Source organism: Martes martes (assembly GCF_963455335.1).
Source record: "Martes martes genome assembly, chromosome: 16".
NCBI classification, from domain to species: Eukaryota; Metazoa; Chordata; class Mammalia; order Carnivora; family Mustelidae; genus Martes; species Martes martes.
Genome location: NC_137904.1, coordinates 33,201,128 through 33,225,259, shown reverse-complemented (window position 1 = coordinate 33,225,259; position 24,132 = coordinate 33,201,128).

The following is a 24,132-nucleotide window of genomic DNA, read 5'->3' as shown; positions in this document are numbered from 1 at the left end:
TGCCAGTCCGGGCAGAGAGAGGCAGACAGAGTCCAGCTAGAAATCCAAGTCCCAGTTCCAAACCTCACTTCTGGGCCTCGGAAGTCCAGGGTCAGAAAAAGCCCTCCAGTATGTTTGCCTGGAGAAAGAGTGTGCTTAGGTCACAGGGCTCCTCCACTGTCCCCTTTCCTAGGTACGCCCAGTGATGGCCCTGGCACCACCTCCCTGGGCTTGTCCAGAGCAATGGAAAGGAATCAGAGGGAAGAGGGGCCATGTGTGGGAGTGGGTGGGGAGGCTAAGGGCTTAGAAGGAAAAGAACCAGTACTTTACAGAAACAGATGGACCAGGCTAAGGAAGGGGATTCTGAGAAGTGAGTGATATTGGGTGTTTGGGTCTGTGTCTTTGAACCAACCAGAGAGAGCAAGACTGGTCAGGGCACCCCGCAGCTCTGCACACGCCACACACATTTCATGGCTGACACACGTGCACTCCTGACCTGACCAGTCTCCTTCAGAGCTTCCCCATTTCAGGCAAGGGCCATCCATCACCGTTGTCCCCACAGCACATCTCAGCCGGCCCTCAAAGTCAACCAAAACGGAACCCATAAATCTGCAGTTGTTGGGGTGGCTCAGTTGGTTGGGCATCCACCTTCGGCTCAGGTCATGATTCCAGGGTCCTGGGATCGAGCCTCACATCGGACTCCCTGTTCAAGCGGGGAGCCTGCTTTTCCATCTCCCTCCACTCCTCCCCTGGCTTGCGCTCTATCTTTCTCAAATAAATAAATCCTAAAATAAATAAATAAATAAATAAGAAAACTGCCCTAACCAAATGTAAGCTTAATGAATTATCATAAGGCAACACCTTGTAAACACCCCTGTCAAGAAAGGAGATGTTGCAAGACACTGCGAGACCCCTCCTCATGTCGCACGCTGACTTCTGTAGTCATCACTTCCTTGCATTCTTTTACTCTCCAAATGTTCATCCCTGAACACTGGGATCTGATTAGTCGTGAATGTCATTTGTCCTTTAAGTCTATCTTAATCTATGGCTCGCCCCATCATCTCCTTTTTTTCCTTGTAATTTGTGAGCTGACACACCCACACTGTGTGACTATTGCCTTCTCTACTGTCTGAAGGTCGTGGACCAAGTTTCCTTTTCTCTCAGGGCCTCGCTTACTCCTTCCTTAACAGCACCGCCCTGGCCAACTTACGGGAGCTCCTGTGACCATAAGAAGAGATGGCCTGAAAGCACATCAGGCTTTTTTGCTATTTTGTCAAGCAAAGAATGCAGGATGCAAATGAATACAGAATGCTATGCTTTCAGATCCACCAAGGAAACGTGCATGGGGAAAAGGGCCAGCAGGAAACACGCCTTCTATCAATGCTTGTCTTGGATGGTAGACTTCTGCTTCTCTCCCTTTGCTTCTTTCTTACCTTTTTCCATGACCAGCCTGTAGCAATATGACAGGACACATGTCATTTTTAAACATTTTAAAGAAAAGGGTGCACGAGACTAAATGTGCCACCAGGCCTGTCCACTATCCCGTCACAGGACCATTTGGCTTTGCTGTCTGTCCCCAAGGCCACCAACAGTGCGGCTGAAATCCGCAAACCTCAAGCTCACGCCGCATCTGCTTCTCTGATGCCTCCCAGCTGCCGTTCCTGTCCCCGTCCTGTCTTCTGTCTGTGCCACCAACAGAAGAATTCATCTAAAACATGGAGGTTGGCTTCCCGGCTCCCCTGTCACTCTTAGGAGGCTCAGACCCCTTCCCTTGTCTGCATTAGCGCTCCGCACGTTCACCCCCAGCGCGGGCTGAACACACGCTGCTGGGCCCCAGCCCCAGAGCTCCTGCTCCCTAGGTCCCTAAGGGCCAAGAAGTTGTGTGTCTAACGAGCGCTAATGCCACTGGTTCCGAGACTGCACTCTAGAATCCTCACCTCTGTCCTCCTAAGCAAGCCCTGTCCAGCCTTCAAGAGCTAGTTCAAGCTCCCCTGTCCATGCGGTGGTCTCCTCCAACAGCCAGGCCTGGTCTCCCTCTGTTCTTCCAGGCCACCCCCAGCACTGAAGGTGTTCTGCTGGTCTGGGAAAGGGGAGAGAGTGCTGGGGGGCCGTGAGGGTGGGCAATGGGGCAAGGTACCCCTCCCTCTCTCGTAGTGGCTCTTCCAGGCAGAGCCTGGGCAGACCCATGTTATCCAGGAGGTCTTCTGAACGTCCCAGGGAAACGGAATCCTTTCCTTCCCACACAGACTTCTAATTATTCCATGTGCATTCACTGCCACTCAAAAAAATACTCAGTGAGCACCTACTGTACGTCTGGACACACAAAACGAAAATTTCTTTTCTTCACAGAAACCAAGAATTACAATAGCATTAAGCTACCACAGAAGCCTGCAGAAGGGGATCCTTCCAAAGGCAGCCCTACAGCCCAGCCCTGCAGCCCCAGGGACCACTACACACACGCAGCGGCAGCCCAAGAGGCAGGTAGGTGCTGGTGCCCGCCAGCGAGCACGCGCAGCTGTGGTCACGCCCAGCTGTGGTCACGCCCACATATAGCCACAGTGAAGGTCTAGTCGCGGATTGCAGGCTTCGTTTGTCCTCGGCTAAGCCACCCAGGACTCCGAGGCAAGATTTATGGACAGATATTGTTAGGAGAACAGATGTCCAAGTAAGCGGGTCGAGCAAATGCGGACAATGCTTGTGAGACAGGGAAGCTGAAGGGGACTCCGTTTTCAGAAAGGCCCCATTTACTCACGCTCTATATTTCTTTCTTTCTTTCTTTCTTTTTAAGATTTTAATTATTTATTGGAAAGAGAGCACAAGATGGGGGAGGGTCAGAGAGAGACAGAGAAGCAGACACCCTGCTGAGCTCAGAGCCAACGTGGGGCTCGATCCCAGGACCCTGAGACGCTTAGCTGAATGAGCCATCCAGGTGCCTCTCCCACTCTATAGTTCACCTTGCATATGGGTAAACCAAAGAAGCTACTTTCCCACTCCCAGGGGGAAGCAAGGAACTGAATTGTTCTGAGTTCCTTCCTTCCTTCTTTCCTTCCTTCCTCCCTTCCTTCCTTTCAAGATTTTATTTATTTATTTGACAGTGAGAGAGACAGAGAGAGAGGGAACACAAATGGGGAGTGGGAGAGGGAGAAGCAGGCTTCCCGCCCAGCAGGGACCCCGATGCAGGGCTCAATCCCAGGACACTGGGATCACGACCTTAGTCAGCTAAAGGCAGTTGCTTAACTCCTGAGCTACCCAGGCACCCCAGTGTTCTCTGAGTTTCATCCTTGTCCCAAAACACCTGATAACATCTAAGAAGAACTGGGTCCCAAATGTGTTCCAGGCCATTAACTTTGAACAAACCTCGGCCCACACTGGCATCGATACCCCCGCCTTCGGTGACTTATGGGAGAACACCTGTTGTTCACCTGATACTCCCTTTGATTGATCCCTCCCCGGATTCCTGGAGGGACACCTCGGACCCTTTTCCTGTGTGAACCCCTAACTCCAGCGACAATGAGACAAAGACTTCTTTCTGAGTCTTTCAGACACCTCATCTGCTGTACTCTATCACTTATGCTACTCAGTAAACTCTGCTTTCATTTCCTCCTGGCTAACATTTGCTTTTTACCCTGCACAAAGCCAAGGACCCTCTTGGCTAGTCCTGTGGGGCCCCCTCTGGGTCCTTGGACCTGCCTGACTATGCCAGCTGTGATGGTGCAGGCCTGGAACCCACTGGAGGGAGGCAAGAAGACACCGCCTCCTAATAAAAAGGCAGCAGATGTCTAAAGAGCTGACCCTTGTCCCATTTCTGCAAACATCTGGGGCTCTGGACACTTGGGCCTTCTGCCCCAGCAAGATATTCTGAGCAGGCTGAAGACACCGTGGATTCTCCACAGGGGTGTTGGCTTCTCTGTGACCTTGGGCAACTTTTACCTCTTCATGCCGCCATTGCACTATCTAACAATATCTTTTAAAAAGGTAGGAAAGCCCAAAACAAGATGATAGAGGTTCCCATTGGAAGAATAAAGGGAGATTTAAAAACCAGCAGCAGAGGTTCTGGGTGGCTCAGTCTGTTAAGTGTCTGACTTTTTTTTTTTTTTTAAGATTTTATTTATTTATTTGATGGGGGAGGGGGAGAGAGAGCAAAAGCAGGGGGAGCAGCAGAGGGAGAGGGAGAAGCAGACTTCCCACTGAGCAGGGAGCCCTATGATCCCAGAACCCCAGGATCATGACCTGAGCCCAAGGCAGACCCTTAACCGACTGAGCCACCCAGGTGCCTCAAGCATCCCACTCTTGACCAAGACTCAGGTCCTGTGATGCTTGGGCGGCTCAGTCTGTTAAGCACCTGCCTTTGGCTCAGGTCATGATGCTAGGGTCCTGGGATCAAGTCCTGCATCGGTCTCCTTGCTCAGCAAGGAGCCTGCTTCTCCCTCTGCCTGCTGCTCCCTCTGCTTGTGCTCTCGCTTGCTCTCTCTCTCAAATAAATAAAAAAATTTTTAAAAAAAGAAAAAAGGACTCAGGTCTTGATCTCAGGGTCATGAGTTCAGACTTTGCATTGGGTTCCGTGCTCAGGGTGGAACCTACTTAAAAACAAAACAAAGCAAACAAACAGACAAGCAACAATAACACCGTCTGTAAAAGTAAAAGAAAGAAACTGCAAGGAGAGCCAGCAGGGAAAATCCTTCAGTGCCTCAGTGGGGAAACACTGCGTGCATTCAGGCTCCCTGGAGCAGGGTGGAGGGGCGAAGCAGGAGCTCTGAAAGACAAAGGTCCAGGGCCCCCTACGAATCAGAGTCCCTTGAGGAACAAGGAACATGCAATTCCCATTCTCCATCCCCCCCAGCAAGTCAAAGAGCCGCAGGTAGTCCAGGGGCTTCTAGGCCTGAGACACCACCCCAGAGGTGAGAAGCAAATTATTATCTAAGAGAGGAGGAGGGAGGGACAGTGGCCGCAGGGAAAACATCAAGGGACCTAGAGACCAACTGGAGAGGAGAAGGAATGTCAATACTGAGGTGCCCTTTGTTTCCGCCCCCCCCCCCCCACAGAGATCTGATTCTAGAGAAGGGATACCTCCCTCCCAGTTTAGGCCAGCCAGTCCTCTAGGGACCTGCTGCTTTAGCCAACGCACGTCAGTCCTGGGCCGCTCCTTCCTCTGACCACCACTGATCCTGGCACGTTTCCTCATGCTCTCCATGCCTTGGCCCTAACAGCTTCACACTGATCAGCTGCGACTCTTTAGTTCAGGATTCAGATCACAGTCCTCCTCCTCCAAGAAGCCTTCCCAGAGGCATTCTAAGGTGCACCCCCACACAGCCTTGGCCGGTTAGATTCTTGCTGCACCATCAAGGTGGCAGCACTAGTCACCTATCACAATGACCCGTGTGCAGTTGGTGGCCCCTACGAGCAGTGGATTGTTTTGGTCTCATTTAGTTCTTTGACCCCAGCACCCAGGTCAGTGCCCAGGGTCCCGGGGCTTTCCTGGAGAGACGCTGTGAGGAAAGCAGGAACTCGGGGAATAAAGTGTATTCAGGGTCAACCCGTTGACTGAAAGGGAGCCACATGACTGGCACGTGGTGAGGTGTGTCGCCAGAGCCTTCATCTGATTTTCACACTAAGCCAGGGAGACGACCCCCTTTCCCCTTGTCTTACCAACAGAAAACTCGGGCAGTGCTCTGCTGAAGGAGAGCGAGAAGACAACCCTCAAAAATGGGGTGTGTCTGGCCAAGGCCGAGCAGAGACTGAAGGGTCTTTGAGCAATCATTAAGGATACTCGCTCTCTGTTCTCTACCTTTCTTAATGTCAGGACAAAATGGGATGGGATTTCAGTTAGATTCCAGAAGGAACTCGTGGACTACAAAGCATGGAAGAGTTCATTTCCCGGGGGCGCCTGGGTGACTCAGTGGGTTAAGCCTCTGCCTTCGGCTCAGGTCCTGATCCCAGGGTCCTGGGATGGAGCCCCGCATCAGGCTCGCTGCTCAGCAGGGAGCCTGCTTCCTCCTCTCTCTCTGCCTGCCTCTCTGCCTACTTGTGATCTCTGTCTGTCAAATAAATAAATAAAATCTTAAAAAAAAAAAAAAAAGAGTTCATTTCCCGGGCTAGAGCCCCAGAAGCTGCAGCGCCGTCAGGTACCCATTCTGCAGGCAGGAGACTGGACAACTTGACCTTTGCCCCCTTTGCCACCACGAGTGTATCACCTGACCCACTGGACGCCCTGGGTCCTGTCCCGAGGGAGGCTCTCAGACAATGCAAATCTGAGGTTAAAGACATCCTTGGCTGCATTTAACAGGCAGATGGGGAGAGAGTTCAGATATTAAAACGAAGTTTAGAGTTTGCTGATTTAATCAACGAGGCTAAAGTGACTGCATTAAAGTTAGCACGAGTGCAGTATTGCTAGAAACCTACTGGGTCGCCACTCGGATAATGGAGACGGTCAAAGCCGCAGTGACTGTATTTTTCAAACACTGCTGCTTCGCCCCCAGAAGCCCCGTCCCCGGAGGCGCCCTCGCCCACTCACCAGTGAACTAGTCTCCGGGAGCGCTGCAGGCCACCGAGCACATCTGCTGTTGCCCCAGGCTGCTCAGACCAACACTTGTGCTTTGGCCTGGAACAGAAGGCTCCCCAAGACCAGAGGAGGGGGCGTGGGGGGGCGCCTAGAACAGGAGTAAGATGCTCAGTCTAAAGAGAGGATCCTGAATCTGAGGATTTATCTCAAACCAAGTAACCCACTGGTTGGGATCGAACGCAGGGTGTACTAGTACAAGCTTGTGACAATAACTTAGCCGAGTTTACCCAAACGTGGGGTTTCCTGAAGGTCAAAGGCGTCACATTACCAAAGAGGTTTAAAACCTCTCATGCTCTCAGGAGAAACCAGGGCCCAGAAAGGTCAGAATCCTCCCCCTCAAGGTCCTGCCAAAGGATAAGCACGGGATGCCTGCTCACCCACCTGGCCCACTGGCCCCAGCGGCCAGCAGCTGCCTCTGGGAACAGAGGGCCCGGCAGGGCTGAGTGTCTACAGACCACTGTGCGCTCCCCTCCATCTGACGGCCTCACAATGCACGTGTCGCAACCCCGAAGGGGAGGCCAGGCCAGGCACCGCGCCTCGGAGTCCCAGGCCAGAGGACTCACAGTTGACTCCCCTACCCCGGGTGCTCCAGGCCCCCAAAGGGCTCCTGTCAATCCCTGTGCTGCCGCCCCCTCTCCCTTTGGTGCCAAATTGGGGAGGGGGGGGTAGACAGCAAAGAAAAATCCCCAGTAGGCATCGATTTGCCCAAAGCAAACGCAACACAAAGGCTGCACCTGTTTCCATGGAGACACGACTGGCGAAGCAAAGGAACAAAACAGAGCGAGAAACACAAACCCGTCACCACCTTCCGGGGCCAGAGTGATGGATGTTGGCGGGCCAGCGCCCTGACAGGAAGACGGCGGAAGGATTAAAGGTAATCAGAAGATCTAGAAGCCATAGCCCGAGCCCTTTCAGATGGTAAAGCAGGAGGCCAGGAGCCTCCCCATCCCCCGGGCCTACAAACCAGCCTGGCCCCACTCCTGAGAAAGCTCCTGAATGAAAAAATCCTGGACAGAAATCCAAAGTGAGTAATTATTCACTTTACAAAAGGATTCTCTGCTTGACAAAGGGATTCCTTGAAATAGCAAATCCCATGGTGGATTGGAGTGTCTGTTTTGTTTCATTATTTACGTTTCTGAGACTGAGGACAAGGACGAGGGAGTAGTTTCCAGGTGAAAGTTTGCAAGAAAAGATGATAAAATTCCCAAGCAGAAGGATTGGAGGGATGGCGACAAGACTCTTCATAAAAATATCTGCTGGAGGGGTGCCTGGGTGGCTCAGTGGGTTAAAGCCTCTGCCTTCGGCTCAGGTCATGATCCCAGGGTCCTGGGATGGAGTCCTGGGTCTGGCTCCCTGCTCAGCAGGGAGCCTGCTTCCTCCTCTCTCTCTGCCTGCCTCTCTGCCTACTTGTGATCTCTGTCTGTCAAATAAATAAATAAAATCTAAAAAAACAAACAAAAAAATCTGCTGGGGGGATGCCTGGGTGGCTCAGTCAGTTAAGAATCCACCTTTGGCTCAGGTCATGTCCTCAGGGTCCTAGGATTGAGCCCTGTGTTGGGCCTGGCGGGGAGGCTGCTTCGCTCTCTCCCTCTGCCCCTCACCCCTGCTCCTGTTCTCTCCCTCTCTCCCAAATAAATAAATTAAATATTTAATAAATAAAATAAAATAATCAAATCAAATCTGCTGGGAGAGGCCCACACGAAATTGAGACAGGACAGCTTTAAAACAGAAAGGTGAGTTAGTTGGGGATCTGCGGCCCATCCATCACGGAGAGCACGGGAGCCTACAGTGGCAGAAGCTGGGCAATAAGAGGTCTCTGACAGGGCCCGGTGAGGTGGACCCCAAAAGCAAGTCACTCTCAAAGCCATTAGCTGAGGGGAGATGCAGGGAGCGTAAGTGGTCAGTCCTCATTCCCCCAGGACGACAAGAAGGCCAGAAGCTAGAATGCTCCTGGGTGAAGGCCAGAGGAAGATGCTGACAGTAGGCTCTGCAGATGGCCGGGGCTCAGGGCAGTAACGAGAGCCTGGGCGCTTGCTCTCGTCACTCATCGGGTGACAGGTATTAAGCGTCCCTCAGAACACGTTGCCATCCTGGGAAGGACACAATGCCACACACCGGCCCAGCCCTGCTCTTGGAGCGTCTCAGGCAGGACTTCACTTCACTCAGCTTTTCCTGGACTATAATTCCTACAGAGAACAAAAAACAAGCATAACAGCAACAATAATATTTACTGAGCATGCTGTGTGGGCCCGACACTATATAGTCATTGTTTCATTCACCCTCTCACCCAACCTGAGAGGGAGACACTATCCTCATCCCTGCTTACTGATGGGGAGACAGGCACAGAGAGGCAAGTAACTGGCTCGAGGTCACGCAACTAGTAAACAGCAAAGTCAGGTCTGCCCCCACGTCAAAGCCTGTGAACGCTAGGTTAAGGGCCTGCCACATCAGCCCATTGAACAGACCAGCTGAGCATGAGTCTAAGCGACTTGCACTGAGGCAGGGGATGGGGTCTGAAGACCAGCTCTTCTGACTCCTTCAAGGCTTTTTTGCCTTGTGATGCCTACCCTGGGAAGGCCAGTGACTTTCTTGGTGGGGCACGTGGACTGACCTGTGGCCGTGAAGTTACTCTCTTGTTCTGGGCCTCCGTTTAACTGTAACAAGGAGACATCCTGATAGCGTGAGCTCCTGCCACCTCACTGGGAAAGGACGAGCGGGAAGAAACATGGGACGTGCGTCCAGGTGTGGCTGGGGAGCCCATGGGAGGAAGACCCAGTCCCAGCTCCAGCAAAAGATTCCCAAAGGCCCACAGGCTCTAAAATGATCAATGTCATGTTCATAGAGCAAAACCTGGGCGGCATCTCCAGTGGGCGCCTGGTCCAGTATTCTTCCTGTCAGCACACGTGTGGGAAATGTGGGCATGTCCAGGGGCTGCTTGGACCCGGCTGGCTTTCAGAGAATCAATTTCCCAAGCCTCCATCACACGGGGAGTCCTTTCTTAAATGGCCGGACTGGCAGCTGTCTGGGTCTACAGTTCTTTTTACACAGTGGTCCCTCCTCACCATTTCCCCAAAGAAAGGCCCACCCCCAGCCATCCTAACGGTACCCTGGTGCTCTCCCTTGGGGTGTGAACGCCCCCAGACAAAGGGGCAGCTGGAGAATGTAGCATTCCTGGGGGAGGCCCAGGAGAATAGGGCACGGAGAAGGGGCTAGCCATAGGATGCCTGGGTGGCTCAGTCGTTAATCATCGGCCTGCGGCTCAGGTCATGCTCCCAGGCTCCTGGGATTGAGTACGGCGTTGGGCTCCCTGCTCAGCGGGGATTCTGCTTCTCCCTCTCCCTCTGCCACTCCCCCTGCTTGTGCGTTCTCTCTCACAAATAAATAAAATCTTTTTAAAAAGAGAGAACGGGGCTGCCTTTATTTTACCGAGGCCTTATCTTTGTTTTCAGGTTACAATCAGGGAACAAGGATGCTGACACAGGGATACCTGTTGGACACATTTACTCAAATCGCAACACGGAGTCTGACTTTTTCTGACACAAAGTATGATTTGGCTGACGGCTCAAACGACGAGGTCCAGCTTTTCCAATTAGGAATTATGACAGACATTTTCCGTAATTGCATGGGCCGAGTTTGCTGGTTTAAGGCTTTGACAAAAATATATTTGAAACGAAATATATGACATACAATCAGCCTGGAAATTCACTCTACTTAAAGTTATGATAAAAGTTAGTTTTTTTCTTTTTAAAGATTTGTTTATTTATCCTACACAGAGAGAGTGTGTGTATGCAAGCAGGGGAAGGGGCAGAGGGAGGCTCTCCAGCAGGTTCCAGGCTGAGCACAGAGCCGGACAGGGGACTCGATCTCACAACCCCAAGATCACCACCCAAGCAGAAACCAAGAGTTGGACACTCAACAGACCGTGCCGCCCAGGCGCCCCAAAATTGTGATAGAAGTTTTCATAAGTGAATTTTAAAATGTGTCAGAGGACACAGTTTTTCAAAATTCTTTTCACAGATGTGAGAGCAAAAAAAAGTCTGAAGCCTGTCGCTTTCCTTCCCTGGAACCATGCTGAGACGCTCTAGTGTCCGCGCCACCCACGAGAGACGTCAGCTGTGGTGTATACAGCAAGCGCCAGACCTGGACCCCGGGTTGTAAGTTTGCTTCTGCTACTTCTTAGCTGCATGGATCTGCTTAAGTCCTGCAAACACCCTAAGCCTGTTTCCTCATAAGCGAATGGAAATGAAGCACATAAAGTATATTAAATATCCTTATGACGATGGCACCAAACGAACAGCAGAAAGTGCGTCAGCACAGGCAGCCCCGAAGAGCAGCCAACCAGCCAGTGTTTCCTGCTCGGCTCAGATGACTTGATGGTATTCGTCTCTAGATCACACGAATAACTTATATTTATGGAGCGCTCACCGTGTGCTGGGCTTCATGGGCCCCAGATCATTTTGTTTTCACAACAATCCTATGGATCAGGTATCCTTCTTACCCCTGATTTACAAGCACGGAAGCCTTACGCCCTTGCCCGGCTTGGTCAGCCAGCAGTGAGAGGCCCAGCAGGTGTGTTTGATTTCAGAGCGGGTGCTCCAAACCCTCTGCGCTCAAAGTGTGGCCTACAACTGGCAGGATCTGTATGCACTGGGACCTATTAGAAAGGCAGGATCCTAGCACCTCCCCCAAACCCACTGAATCAGAATCTGCATTTTAGAAAAATCTATGGGCGATTCATACACACATCCAAGTTGGAGAATCACTGCTCTAAATCACCAGACCGTTTTCCATCCTGGTGTACCATCCTGGTTTTATCTTGCTGGAGGTAATATTAGAATGTTTGCTTTCTCTACACACATATGCATAGCTGGCAATTAAAGCAAGCAAGATGGTTAGGGATTATAATAATCCATCAGTAACATATGCAAAATGCTTTTTTGAAAAGGACTAGGCAAAGTCACATCAAACTGTCATTGGCGGTTACCTCTGAAGAGTTGGCCCGGGAAGGTAGTCAAGGGAGAATTTTGACATATTATTTGAGGTTTTTTTTTTAAGATTTTTATTTATTTATTTGACAGACAGAGATCACAAGTAGGCAGAGAGACAGGCAGAGAGAGAGGCAGAGAGAGAGGAGGAAACAGGCTCCACGCCAAGTAGAGACCTGATGCGGGGCTCGATCCCAGGACCCTGGGATCATGACCTGAGCCGAAGACAGAGGCCTCAACCCACTGAGCCACCCAGGCGCCCCAATATTATTCGAGATTTTTAATAAAAATCATGTGTTTGTGTATTGGCTTAAAAGGAAAGCTGTTTTACAACTTTTATTTTTTTAAGATTTTATTTGACAGAAAGAGACACAGCGAGAGAGGGTAACACAAACAGGGGAGTGGGAAAGGGAGAAGCAGGCTTCCCGCCAAGCAGGGAGCCTGATGTGGGGCTCGATCCCAGTACCCTGGGATCATGACCCAAGCCGAAGGCAGCCGCTCAATGACTAAGCCACCCAGGCGCCCCTTTTATAACTTTTTTTTTTTTTTTTTAAAGAGGAAAGCATGTTTTAAAACACAAGCACAGAGGGGCGCCTGGGGGGGGCGCAGTCGGTTAAGTGTCAGACCTTGATTTTGGCTCAGGTTGTGACCTCAGGATCCTGAGATCAGGCCCCACAGTGGGCTCTGCTCTCAGCATGGAGTTTGCTTGAGAGTCTCTCTCCCTCTCCCTCTGCCCCTCCTGCTTGTGCATGCTCTCTCTCTCTCAAAATAAATAAATAAATCTTGAAAAAAAAGAAAACACAAGCACAGGGCGCCAGGGTGGCTCAGTCGGTTAAACATCTGTCTCTTGATCTCAGCTCAGGTCTCCATCTCACAGTGGTGAGATCAAGCCCCGTGTTGGGCTCTATGCCGGGCGTGGAGCCAAATAAATAAATAAATAAATAAATAAATAAATAAATAACACAAGCACAGATTACTGAAATTGACTGTATTTTATGAGCTACATCTACCGCACTCTGGAAGGGCCAAGGGGGGTGTCCGTGCAGAAGCCTTGATGGGACAGAAACAGGGAGAGTTGTGGGAGTCCAAAGATCTGGATTCAAGACCAGGCCCGGCCCCAGTTTGCTGGGGGACCTCAAGGCTCTCACTTAGCATCTGTGGGCCTACGTATCCTCTGCGATATAATGAGTGTCCCCCTTCCCACCCACCCCTACGTGCCTCGCTCCATAGCACTGGTGCAGGGCGCAGCAAAGCCGGGAGGTGCCTAAAGGCCCCTGAGGACTGCAGGCTGCCACAGAACGCCAGGGTGGGGAGTTTTCTTGAAAAGAAAAGCAATGAAAGAAAAAGCAGTGAAACATCCACCCGCACTTGTCCCATTCCCTGAATGAAGCTATTCCATGACTTTATAAGGGAGACGCACACAGTAACCTGGATTTAGATTCCGTGGGAGCCCCAGGCTGATTTTCAAATCCTTATTCGAACTTAGAAGTTGGGTTTGGACGTGGTTCAAAACACGGAAGAAAGGGCTATTTCTCAATGTCTGGCCTGTTTTCTTCGCACTTCTCGCCTGCTTTCTTCGCAGGCTCCCAAGTCCTGGGGAGGTTCTGCTTCGGGTTCTGAGTCCTCCCCGTCTCCCGGGCTTACTCTGACTCCCCGTGGCAACCAGCCCTGGCACCCTGGCCTCCGGGCTACTCCCCGAGCAAACGGCTTGGGGGTCTGCGGTTTGGCTTGCTGTTGGTCAGTGCCTCAGTTTCCCCACTGTTATCTTAGATTTTGCATAACTGGAGCGAGCAGCGGGAGTTCTGTCCTCGCTCATCTGGGGGAGCATGGGATTTGGGCACAGAGGGATAAAGTGACTGGCTCCAACCCACAGGCTAGCTTCAAACAGAGCTGGGCTGGGGCTCTCCGACCTTTGAAAATTCCTTAAGGTTTCTCTATCAGTCGTTTGCAACTTGTCTGTCCCTCACTCACCTTGCTCCTCTGTCCCCTCTTTCTAGGGGACACATGGATCTCAGGATTCAAGGCTACTGTGCTTTTCCTCAAACTAAACGATCTTGAAACCACACGGTCTGAAAGCATCCTTGAAACCGAGCCAGAAAAAAGTCCCCTGCCAGATTTTCCAAGGAGAACGAGAGCCATCTAAACCATTATGAGCTTCGGTTCCAGCGATAGCAGAAGAGGCTTCTAGGCAGGGAGGTCGAGCCCTACTCCTTCTGTGGCCTTCAGCGCCTTGCTTCACCTCTGTGTGAGCCTCGGTGCTTTCAAATACGAGATGCTGACACGGCTACCACCTTCAGGCTTAAACGGAGATTCTAGACAAACGTAAAGACCTTCACACAGGATTCTGGAGAAGGGTGATGACCTTGCTGCAGACTAGAAGTTCAGGAAGCAGGAACTCTTAGCGTCATCATCACCATCATTTGGGGTATTTATCTCAAAGACAAGGATCCAAGTCAATTCTCTACTCCAGCTGCACGTTAGAATCACCTAGAATTTTTTCCTGTTTTAATACCAGCACCCAGATCTTACCTACAGTGATCGTGATTCACCGTCTGGGGTGGGACCTAGGAAATAGGTACTTTTTTTTCAATTTTACAGCTGATTCTAATCACCCCTGGCTGAGAACGGATCTAAATCGGCGCCATTTAACAGGCACACAAACCTCCTGGGGATCTTGCTAAAATCTAGCTCCTGACTCAACAGGTTTTATCTGGGCCCTGAGATTCTGCATTTCCAATTAGCTCCCAGGTGATGGCCTCCGGAGGAACAACATCCAAAACTCAAGGTCTTGGGAAGACGGCTGGAAAGTTCGTAAGATTCTTTTCTGGACAGTGTCAAGGGCTAGTAGCTCTGTCTAGCCAGGCTAGAGTTCACTGCCTCCTGGAAGTGGTCAACTCTGTGACCTTAGACTGGGACACCAGGACCCAGCACCAAAGCCTGTCCCCAGATGACTCCCTCTTTGGTTTCCTGTTGGCTTTTTTAGATTCTAACAGGAGCCCGCAGACAAGTGTGGCCACAAAGACGTATTTGCAAATTAATCATGACGCCACACCCTGCATTCACTTGGAGTTGCCTTCTCCAGACCTGCCACAGGAAAAGCCAAAAGGAAAGGGCTCTTGTTACTTTCACTGGGATGAGCGAGGAGGAGAACAAGAGGGCCTGACTTGGCAGGATGTCCCAGCCAGGAGCTGAAAACAATGTCAGCTCTGGTCTGCCATACGTCTCTGATCAGCCAAACAGGAATGCTTCCTGCCTAGAGCTGGTTACGTATGTGCACAATGGAAGAAACACCAGGAAAACGTGAGCAGGGAGGGGGCTGATCGGGCAGGTCCCTCTGGCTTTGAGGTCGATGCATTCTGTGACCCTGACCAACATCCACAAAACAACACTGACTGGGCACCTACCGCGTCACAGGGAATTTGATAAAAACACTCTCATATGATCCTCCTGTCACCTTGCAAGTCCAACGTCACTGTCTTCATTGGAGGCATGGGTGAGGCAACGGGCTCAGTGGGTCAGCAACAACAGGACACGCAGAGGTCAGAGCCGGATTGGAACCTAAGCCGGGCCAATCCTCCCTGCCTCTTTACACTGCCGTTCCAAACTCAAATCTCTCAACTCCTCAGTTGGTCCCTTCACTGGGGCAGGAAGAAAGGGAAAAGGGTGTGAATCAAGAGAACTGGAAGTAGCTTTGGGTCTCAAGCACAAAGGAGAATGCTTGTTGTCTTTGCATCTGCTATTATTAACCATTACCACCATCAGACGTATCATTAAGAGGCACTGGGAGAAAAGGCTGGTGTCTACCCTCCCATCTGGAGTGAGTGAACAAGGCACTGGCCCTAGATAGCGTTCAGGCTGCTGCCATCCCTGGTCCCTCGGGAATGGGGTTGGTGAGCAGCACCCGATAACTGCAGGGGAATACCCTGGAGGCTCGGAGGGAAGGCTCTGCTTGTGGGAGAGGGCAGGAGTCCAAAACAGCTCAAGGAAGGAGACCAGGCTGGGTCACAGCAGCGTGCTCCTGGCACCTGGGCCACCGTGTCGGGCCCAAGACTGAAATGAGACTCAATCAATCCCCTCATGGGCTCTGAGAGCCAACCTGAACTTGTGTCCCCTCGCCTTACCCCTGCATAAGGTGCAGAAGCTTCCTGAAGCCGCCAAAGGCCACTCGAACAAGTGCCCCACTTTAAGGACTAGGAAGCCGAGCACTGAAGAGACCGTGCTAGGAACCTCTGTCCCCTCCAGACCTACCCCATGGCCAGGCCCCTCCTTGCACCTTGGCAAGAAGAGGCCTTGGCAGAGGCCCCAGCTCTGGATTAATATTACACCAATACAACCCAAACAAACGGCTCCTGCCTGCATGTTCCATAAAGTTCTGAGGCTTAAAACAAAGACGAGTTGGGGAGGGAGTAGTCAACAACAGGGGGATGTGCGAGGGAGCGGCACTATGGCCCTGTGATGAAATATTACACAGCCGTTTGAAATAATGTTTTGAAATCATGCCATTTCATTAAAAAACCCTCCTTGTGCAGTTACATGAAAAAGCTACATACAAAAGTCGGTAATCAGTAAGATTACAACGATTTTTTTTTTAATTGACGCACATTAAAAAAAGAACAGAAGGAAATACAACCGAGTTTTATCGGTGGCAATTTTTAAATGATTGGGATGATCATTCCTGTGTTAGAGACGAAGCATTTTCCAGTTTTTCTTTAGTGAGCACATAAACTGTGCAGGGAGAAGGGGAGCACATTCTAACCACAATCCGGGCGTCTGAGAGTCGGGGTGAAGCCCTGCCAGGGGAGGGGTGTACTAAACCCAAGGCAGCCCCCAGCAATGAGATGGGACAGCCACAGCACCTCCAGAGGTCCACAGGGCTGTCGTGGTGACACCTGGACAAGCAAGTGGGGTGGTGGGGACGTTCCCAAGGGGCTGAAATTCTCCAGGGAACAGAACAAAAAGCCCATTAGCCCTGAAAGTGCTCTACAGGCTTGTGGTGAGACTCAGTCAGGCCCAGTCAGGCACTCCGCCCGAGGCAGAAAGGCAGAAGACAGCTGCCACCGCCGGGCTCCCAGGTCCCTCGGAGACCCCCAGCAGACACGGATTCCCGCTCCCCGCCCCAGCGCAAGGATATAAAAGAGACAAGCTTCACCATATGGGGCTCAGGAGCCTCGTGGGAATGTCGGTGGGAGTGAGAATGGCAGGTCCCTAAGCCGTGTGCAAATGTGAAGGAAGGGGGTTTAAAGCGAAAAAACTGCACCAGCTGTCTCCTAAAGAACACTAATTACAGGGGCTGTGCTGCCGGAACCAGGCCTGGTTCTGCAGGCAGAGATCCTCCCGGGAGGGCCCCCCCTGCAGTCACCCCGCCGCCGCCTGAGCTCCACTGCCTGGTGGCTGGCCTGCGGAGGGCAGAGATGGCATCTGGCTGGGGCGCTGGGCAGGCCTGCCTGCGGCCAAAAAGCAGGTTCTGCAGGTCCCACTTCCTGGGAAGTTCCCATCACAGGGTGGCTGGTGCTGAGTGCCAAGGCCGGGTGACACTGGAATGTGGAGAGGGCTAGAGAATTTCCTTCTCTGGAGATTTGAAAGACCTAAGCATCTGGAACAGCTCAACGCTAAAATGGAAATTTAAAAAAAAAAAAAAAAAAAGAATGAAAAGAAAAGTGACGGCCTTATCCCTGGAAGCTGGGGAATGGGCAGAGTCAAGTGGAGAGAGGAGGAAGGCAAGTTTTCAGCCGTCCCTCACTTGCAGCTCATGGCAAGAAGCACGGGTCACCCATCACAAATGGTGCCCCTCCTGGAGGGCCGCCCGTGGCCCGCATCTGCTGAGACACGGGCGGGGGGTGCTGAAAAAGGGTGAAGCCAAGGAGGCAGGAGCGCCTGGGCGGCAGCCCTGAGTCCCACCCTTGCTCCGCAGCTCCCTAGTCCCCGCACTGCCCAGAATGAGGCGTCAGGAATGCCCAGCCTGGCCACCGTACACAGCTGTCCCCACGGCAGTGAGAAATGTATGGGCCCGCACTTCCTTTTTTTCCTTTATTTTTTAAGATTTTATTTATTTATTTTTGCGAGAGAAACAACATGAGCAGGGGCAAGAGGCAGAGGGAGAAGGACAAGGAGACTCCTCACTGAGCAGGGAGCCCCATGTGGGGCTCGATCCCTGGACCCTGAGATCACGACCTGAGCCGAAGGCAGACGCTCAATGGACTGAGCCCCCCCAGGCTCCCTTGGGGCAGCACTTCTAAAAATTATCAGATTCTAAACAAATGACAGTTATCATTATGATTAGTGGGATGTCATGATAAAGTGGGGGCATTTTACTCCCCTTTCACAACAACATGCAAAGCAGCTGCAAACAGAGACGAGCACACTAACGTGTCTCCCCCCAGATCATTCACCCACACGCTCTAACCCTGGAGCCCACAGGCTCGTGTGCGCAGCCTGGGAGGGTGGCCTCCGGACCCGGAGCAGCAGGAATGGCTGGGGAGGGCAGGCGAGGGAGGAAACAAAACCAAGGAAGCCAGGGAAGAAGTAAGAAGGTTAGCACTGAGATTCCACTCGCCTGGGAATGTGCCCGCGCCCCTGGGAAAGAGGCCCAGATGAAAGGAGGCGCAGCTGGGGGAAAACAGGCCGTGAGAACAGAAGGGCAATTGTTCGGGGCCAGGCCAGGCGCTGCACCCGGAGCAGCCGGCCCGCACCGCGGCTTTGTGCGCTAATGTCATTAAGGGCCCAGTGGGGGCCAATGTTTGGAGTCCTTTAACTCCTCGCCATTCTCACACAACAGCTGAGCCAGAGCGGGGGAGGGGCGGCTGTCATGGGGGCGGCCCTGGCTTTCGGGGCAGCTCAGCTAAAAGGGGGCAGCAAGGGGTAGGTGGGCCTGGGCGGCAGGAGGCAAAGCCCTCACTCGGGGCCTGAGAGACACTTCCTCAGCACTGTCCCCAGGAGCTCCCGGAAGCCCCGCCACTGCCCTGACCCCAGTTAACACTCCCACTAATTGCTGGGGCTGCAGAGAGCCTGGGGAGCAAAAGAGACAGAGTTAATTAAGGGGAGAAAAACGAGTCTGCTGCTCCATTCTTCATTTCAGCTCCTCCCCAACCTTCTGGGTTTCAGGGAAGCTCCTGAGGCAGCGATCTCCACGAGCAGAGCCAAGTCCAACAGCACAACGGAACGACTAACCAGGGGCAGCTAGGTCAGGCAGCGTCTAGGAGCCTGGCTCCACAGCTCTCCAGCCCTTCAGATTTCCCAGAGGTATGGCAAGGGGTCTGCTCCCCAGTCACTCAAAGGAAAGCCTCACACTCTCAGTCCAAATATGGATGCCCTAAAACAGGGGCCGTGTGGGTTCTTACCACTGAGGTGGGACTCCTCCAGGAAGCAACGGGACATTCTGTAGACTACACAAGAATGCGACAGGAGCATTTGACCAATGTCACCTAGTCCAATCTCACAACTACCCTACTGAGGTAGGTACTGTCTTATCCCCACTTTATAGATGGGAAAACTGACACTTGGAGGAGATAAATAGCTCACCCAAGGTCAACAAGCTACCAAGTAGCAGAATAATGATTCAGACCCCAGAACTCGGACCCCCAAGCCCATGCTTTTGCCCCTTTGTCCCATTCTGCAGGTCACTTAGATAGTCTAGTTCATGAGAAACAAGGCTTGTGGAGCTTACAACCTGGTAGAAGATTCTCAGCAAAGGGTTCTTGAAGGTTTGATAAAGTCCACGGACTGCCCCCCAACCCCACCTCCCCCAAAATCAAACACACAATTCATGGGTTTATGTGTGCATACACTTTCCAGGGTGGAAGGGAGGGTCCAAGTTCTCTTTAGATCATTGAAAGGATCTGGGACTCAAAAAGAGGTAAGAACTGTGGGCCAATGAGGTGATGCCTTGCTAACTTGCCTCTAGAACATAGATCTTTTGACTGAGTCCTCTACTTCACTTCAGAACTCTTTGCTCTGAAGAAATAGCCAAGAGGGTAGCCTAAATTTCTCCAGAAAGGGAGGATGCAGAATCAGGGAACTTGGCAAGGAAACTCCACCCAGCCCGCCTAGGAGAGGGTGAGCCGGGGATACCTTGCGCTGGAGGCGGGGGACAGCACTAACAGCAAGGCAGTGCGGGATGACATGGATTTCCTGTAGTGTTTATTACTTCTTTCCATCACTTAAAAACAAGTTCCAACATTGTCCCAATTCTGATTCTGGATTTTGTTTGGGTCTACACAGATGCAAGTTCATGATCAGTAGCCCTAAACTATCAGAAATTAGCAGGGGAAAAAAGTTTCTGTTCTGAACAAGTTTGCTAGTTTTAAAGACCACTGTCTATCCAAAAACAAGGGCGTGCTTTTACAAGGGCTACTGTCTTCATGTCAGATGTTCCAAGACATTAAACAACAACGATGGTGCCATTTGATTAGCCAGTATTATCAAGCCGTGCCTTCTGTGCACCGGGCTCTGTGCCTTACCCATGCTTATCTCATTGAATCCTCATTCCCATCCTATGAGGTGGGGGCATTACCATCTCTGATTTACAGATGACAAAACTGAGGCTCAGAGAGGCTAAACAGCTGCCCCAAAACACACAGCAAATAAGTGACAGAGGCAGGGTTCACACCCGGGTCTGATCCTAAACACGGGGCTCTAGACCAGGGCCACTAAAACCATGCTCACAGACTATCCACAAACTCTTAGTTATGGGTCCCTGGCAAGATACGTACAGGAAAAGAAAATAGGTAAGGATTTAAAGACATTTCTAGGGGCACCTGGGTGGCTCAGTCAGTTAAGTGTTCAACTCTTGATTTCAGCTCAGGTCAAGATCTGAGTCGTGGGATGGAATCCTGCAGTGTTGGGCTCCATGCTCAGCAGGGATCTGCTTGGGATTCTCTCTCTGGTCCCCACCCCGGGCAATTTGACATTGCCCCAGCCTCCCAGCACATAGTTGTGGGCTTGCCTCTTCAGACACCGTCGGACTTACACAGACCAGTCATACTCATTGGGATCACACACCCATCCCTGAACGAATGAACAACACAACCCATCCTTCACCTTGGCTAGTAAAGGAGCCCTGTTCTAAAGGTACTGTGCAAAGACAGGGCCATAGGTCATACTCAAACGAGCCTCCAGCCATCCCCTCGATTGTCCCCTCAGCAAGCAAAGTCCTCTAGCACAGTGCTTCTCACACCTGACCGTGCACATAAACCACTGGGATCTTGGTAAAATACAGACGAACTCCAGAAGTCTGGGGGGTGGGGCCCGAGACCCCATTTCGAGCAGGTGACGTGAGGGCTCCCAGTCTAGAGTCTGGACTTTGAGGAGCAAGGTTCTAACGGCATAAGCGCCTGGAGAGATGAGGCTAGGGTTGGAAATTTGTCCTGACCAGGCCCAGAGTCCAGCAAAGGGCTGAGGAAAAGGCTCACTACGGGGGCCTGGCCTGAGGGAGGCAGAAGGCCTTGGTGGGACTGGGCTCGCTCAGACGCAGTTCTTGCAACACACCTTTTTCCACTCCAGCCTGAGCCTGGGACATCCAGGGGCCCTTTTCCCCTGAGTCGCAGAAACAGAAGACTTTCTGTCCCAAGGGCTTGACTGAAGGTGGAGCAAAGCAGCTCAGAAGCATGTGCAAACATTCGGAGGACTACTCCCTCTGAGCATGTCGAGGAGAGGAGGCATCCTGGGGGAACTGTGCTCACGGCCTCGCTCTGCGTGGGCCAGACAGCCGGCCAGTAACGTCCAGCAGGCAGGCCCTGGGAGAAGTACTACACTCCTGTGTTCGACCACACTTTTTACTCCTTATCAAAGGATATTCATGTCTACTGTGAGAGCTAAGAAATCTAATTAAGAGCTGGAAGCCTCAGAGGAAGGAGTGTAATGTGAGTCACGCCAGCAGGGCAAAAATGTTCCCTCGGTGGCAGCCAGAAAGGGCCACGAGCAGCTCCCTTCCAAATAGGAATGGTCTCCACTTCCCTCAGGTCACCCTCAGATTATGTGTCCCACTCCCTGAAAATTCTTACAATAGAGACCTTCCTCCTTATGGCCAATCTCAGTCTCCTAATTCAACTTATGGCACAAGGACTGAAGGACTATGTGCTTCTCAAAGAGGCAATTCACAGAAGGCGGTCCAGATCTTCCATTCATTGAAGGATTTTACTCATTTATTCAAAAGACATTATGGCCCAAGGCACCTGGGTGGCTCAGTCCATTAACCATCTGACTCTTGGTTTTGGCACAGCTTGGGATCTCAGGGTCATGGGATCGAGCCTCACATCAGACTCTGTGCTCAGAGGGGAGTCTGCTCAAAGATTCTCTCCCTCTGCCCCTCCCTGCTCAAATAGATAAATCTTTAAAAAAAAAAAAAAAATAGACCAACTGCCATGTGCCAGGACCATCAGAAAGTGGGCATACAGCGTGGACTCAGCAGACCAGGGCCTTCCCTCCCCTTCTCTAAGGAGCAGGAACTCATGAAAGAACGGGCCCCACGCACCAAGCCGTTCACGAAGGCAAAGGGCACTGCCTGCTTTGGCGCCGGAGGGAAAGCGAGCAGCTTTCCGACATGCATGAGCTTCCGGAAAGCCAGCCCCACAGTGGGACTGGGCATTTGAAGCCAACGGTACCTAAGAGGGGTTCTCACAGAGCAGAGAGAGAGGCCCGAGGGTTATTGACACTCACAGCCAGCAGCCAGAGAGAGGGCCTGAGGTCCTAACCAGAAGTCGCTGGGCAAAATGCAAGCCTACCTCCAGGGTCATCACGCTGAAAACATCCTCTATGTCTCAGATGACTCTTGAGAAACCACAAGGCTCTTTCCCCCTTTGCAAAAACCGAATCACATTGTCCTGCCTCCAGACCCTTCCATCCATGTGCTGTTTCCCTGCACAGTGCTCCCACCTGGCTCCTTTCCCCCCAGCCACCCGTCCTTCCTTCTCTCAGAATCCTGCTCAGCACAAGTCTCCAGAAGGTCTGGTGTAGGCACAAGAGCATGACGCCTTAACCTTGGGCACTCCTGACATTTGGGACCAGATCATTCTCCGCTGCGGGGTCGGTGGTGGGGGTCTATCCTGTATATTGGGAGATGTTTAGCGGCATCCCTGGCCTCTAGCCACAAATGCCAGGAGCACCCCCATCCCCAGTTGTGCCAACCAAAAATGTCTCCGCACACACCCAGTGTCTCCTGGGGCACAAAATCATCGCCATTTGTGGACACTGAACTGGAGGGATGGCCCATAACCCTGGTGGTACAGGAGGGACCCCTGGGGAGCTTATAGAACTCACCCATGCCTGAGCCCCACCCTGCACACACCCTGGTTCTGGTCTCAGATTCCACAAGGAGACAAGAATGGCAGTCACTTTACAAGCCCTTAATGTTCTTGTACTGTGCTGGTTGGTGCATCCATCAGAACTGGATCTCTCTAGACGCATGAGCGATATCTTCTTTTTTCCCTCCTTCCACAAAGCTCAAAGTAAATTCCTCCTATTCTGGGCTGATCAGAAAAATTTGGAAAGTTCTTGAGCTCCCTCCGCTCCACCTTCAGATGAAGAAACCTTTCAAATAGTGCCATCTCCCCTAAATTCAATGGCATATGACATGAAGAATTTACCTTTCAAACTTCAGGAGGAAGAGGGGACAGAAGGCATGAGGGTGTGTGAAAATCTAGGAACCAGATTTTGCTCCCAGTGTCCAACCTGTGAATGAGAACCCTTCCTGCTCTCCCTTGGGTATAAGGAAACTTGGCTGAGCAGCCAGGACGCCCGCCTCCGTATTCTCAACTTTGTGGATTCCCATCGCTCTCAGCCAGAATGAAGGGGTGACACTGGAGGTCAGTAGCAAGTAGTACTGGACTCTCTAGTCTACCAGACCAGTTGCTGTGGTCCTTGGACTGACAGGGACTCGAAAATAATGTCAGCAGGCCCAGAATCAGCTGTGTTCTAAGGCTGAACGACTAGGATCTTTCCTCACACATCCCTCAAGGATCCCAGGAGGATCGGGAGAGCTGACAGACAAACAGAGGGCTGGCCATCATTCACAGCTAACAGACCTAGATCTACGTCCTCTGTCTCCTCTCCCCACACCTGAGGCTGCCCCTGCCGGCCCCCTCTTCAGACAAAGCCAGAGAGGAAAGCGGCGTCAAGGGAAAAGATCTGGTTACAACCCCAACCTTCCCTAAATGGAAATGGACTCATCACTCACTCATTTGGTAACACACACACACACAGAGGAGACCTCATAAATGATGCAGGTGCTTAGTGAGCAGCCAAGCATCCTTCCCGGTTTTTACACTTGGGTTAGCTGAAACACAAAATGATGGGAGGGGAATGCAGGGGCCAGGCTCCCCCCAAGACAGCGAAGGCTATCAAGCTCCCAAGATCAGCCTTCTCACAAAGATTCACTGGCTCATACATAAGAATACAAATTGCCAATGAGATTACATTACATTAAATGAATGATTTAATGTTTTCTGGGAGATTATAGTCATTTGCTATTCAGGGCCAAAAAGGATGAGTAAGTCTTAAAGATCTGCTTCCCGTGGCCCCCGCTAGCTTGCTGAAATCAGTCTGGGGCACCAAGGCCTTCCACTCTGAGGTGGCCAGCGGGATGGTGATTTTTTTTTTTCCAAGCTTCCTTCCCGC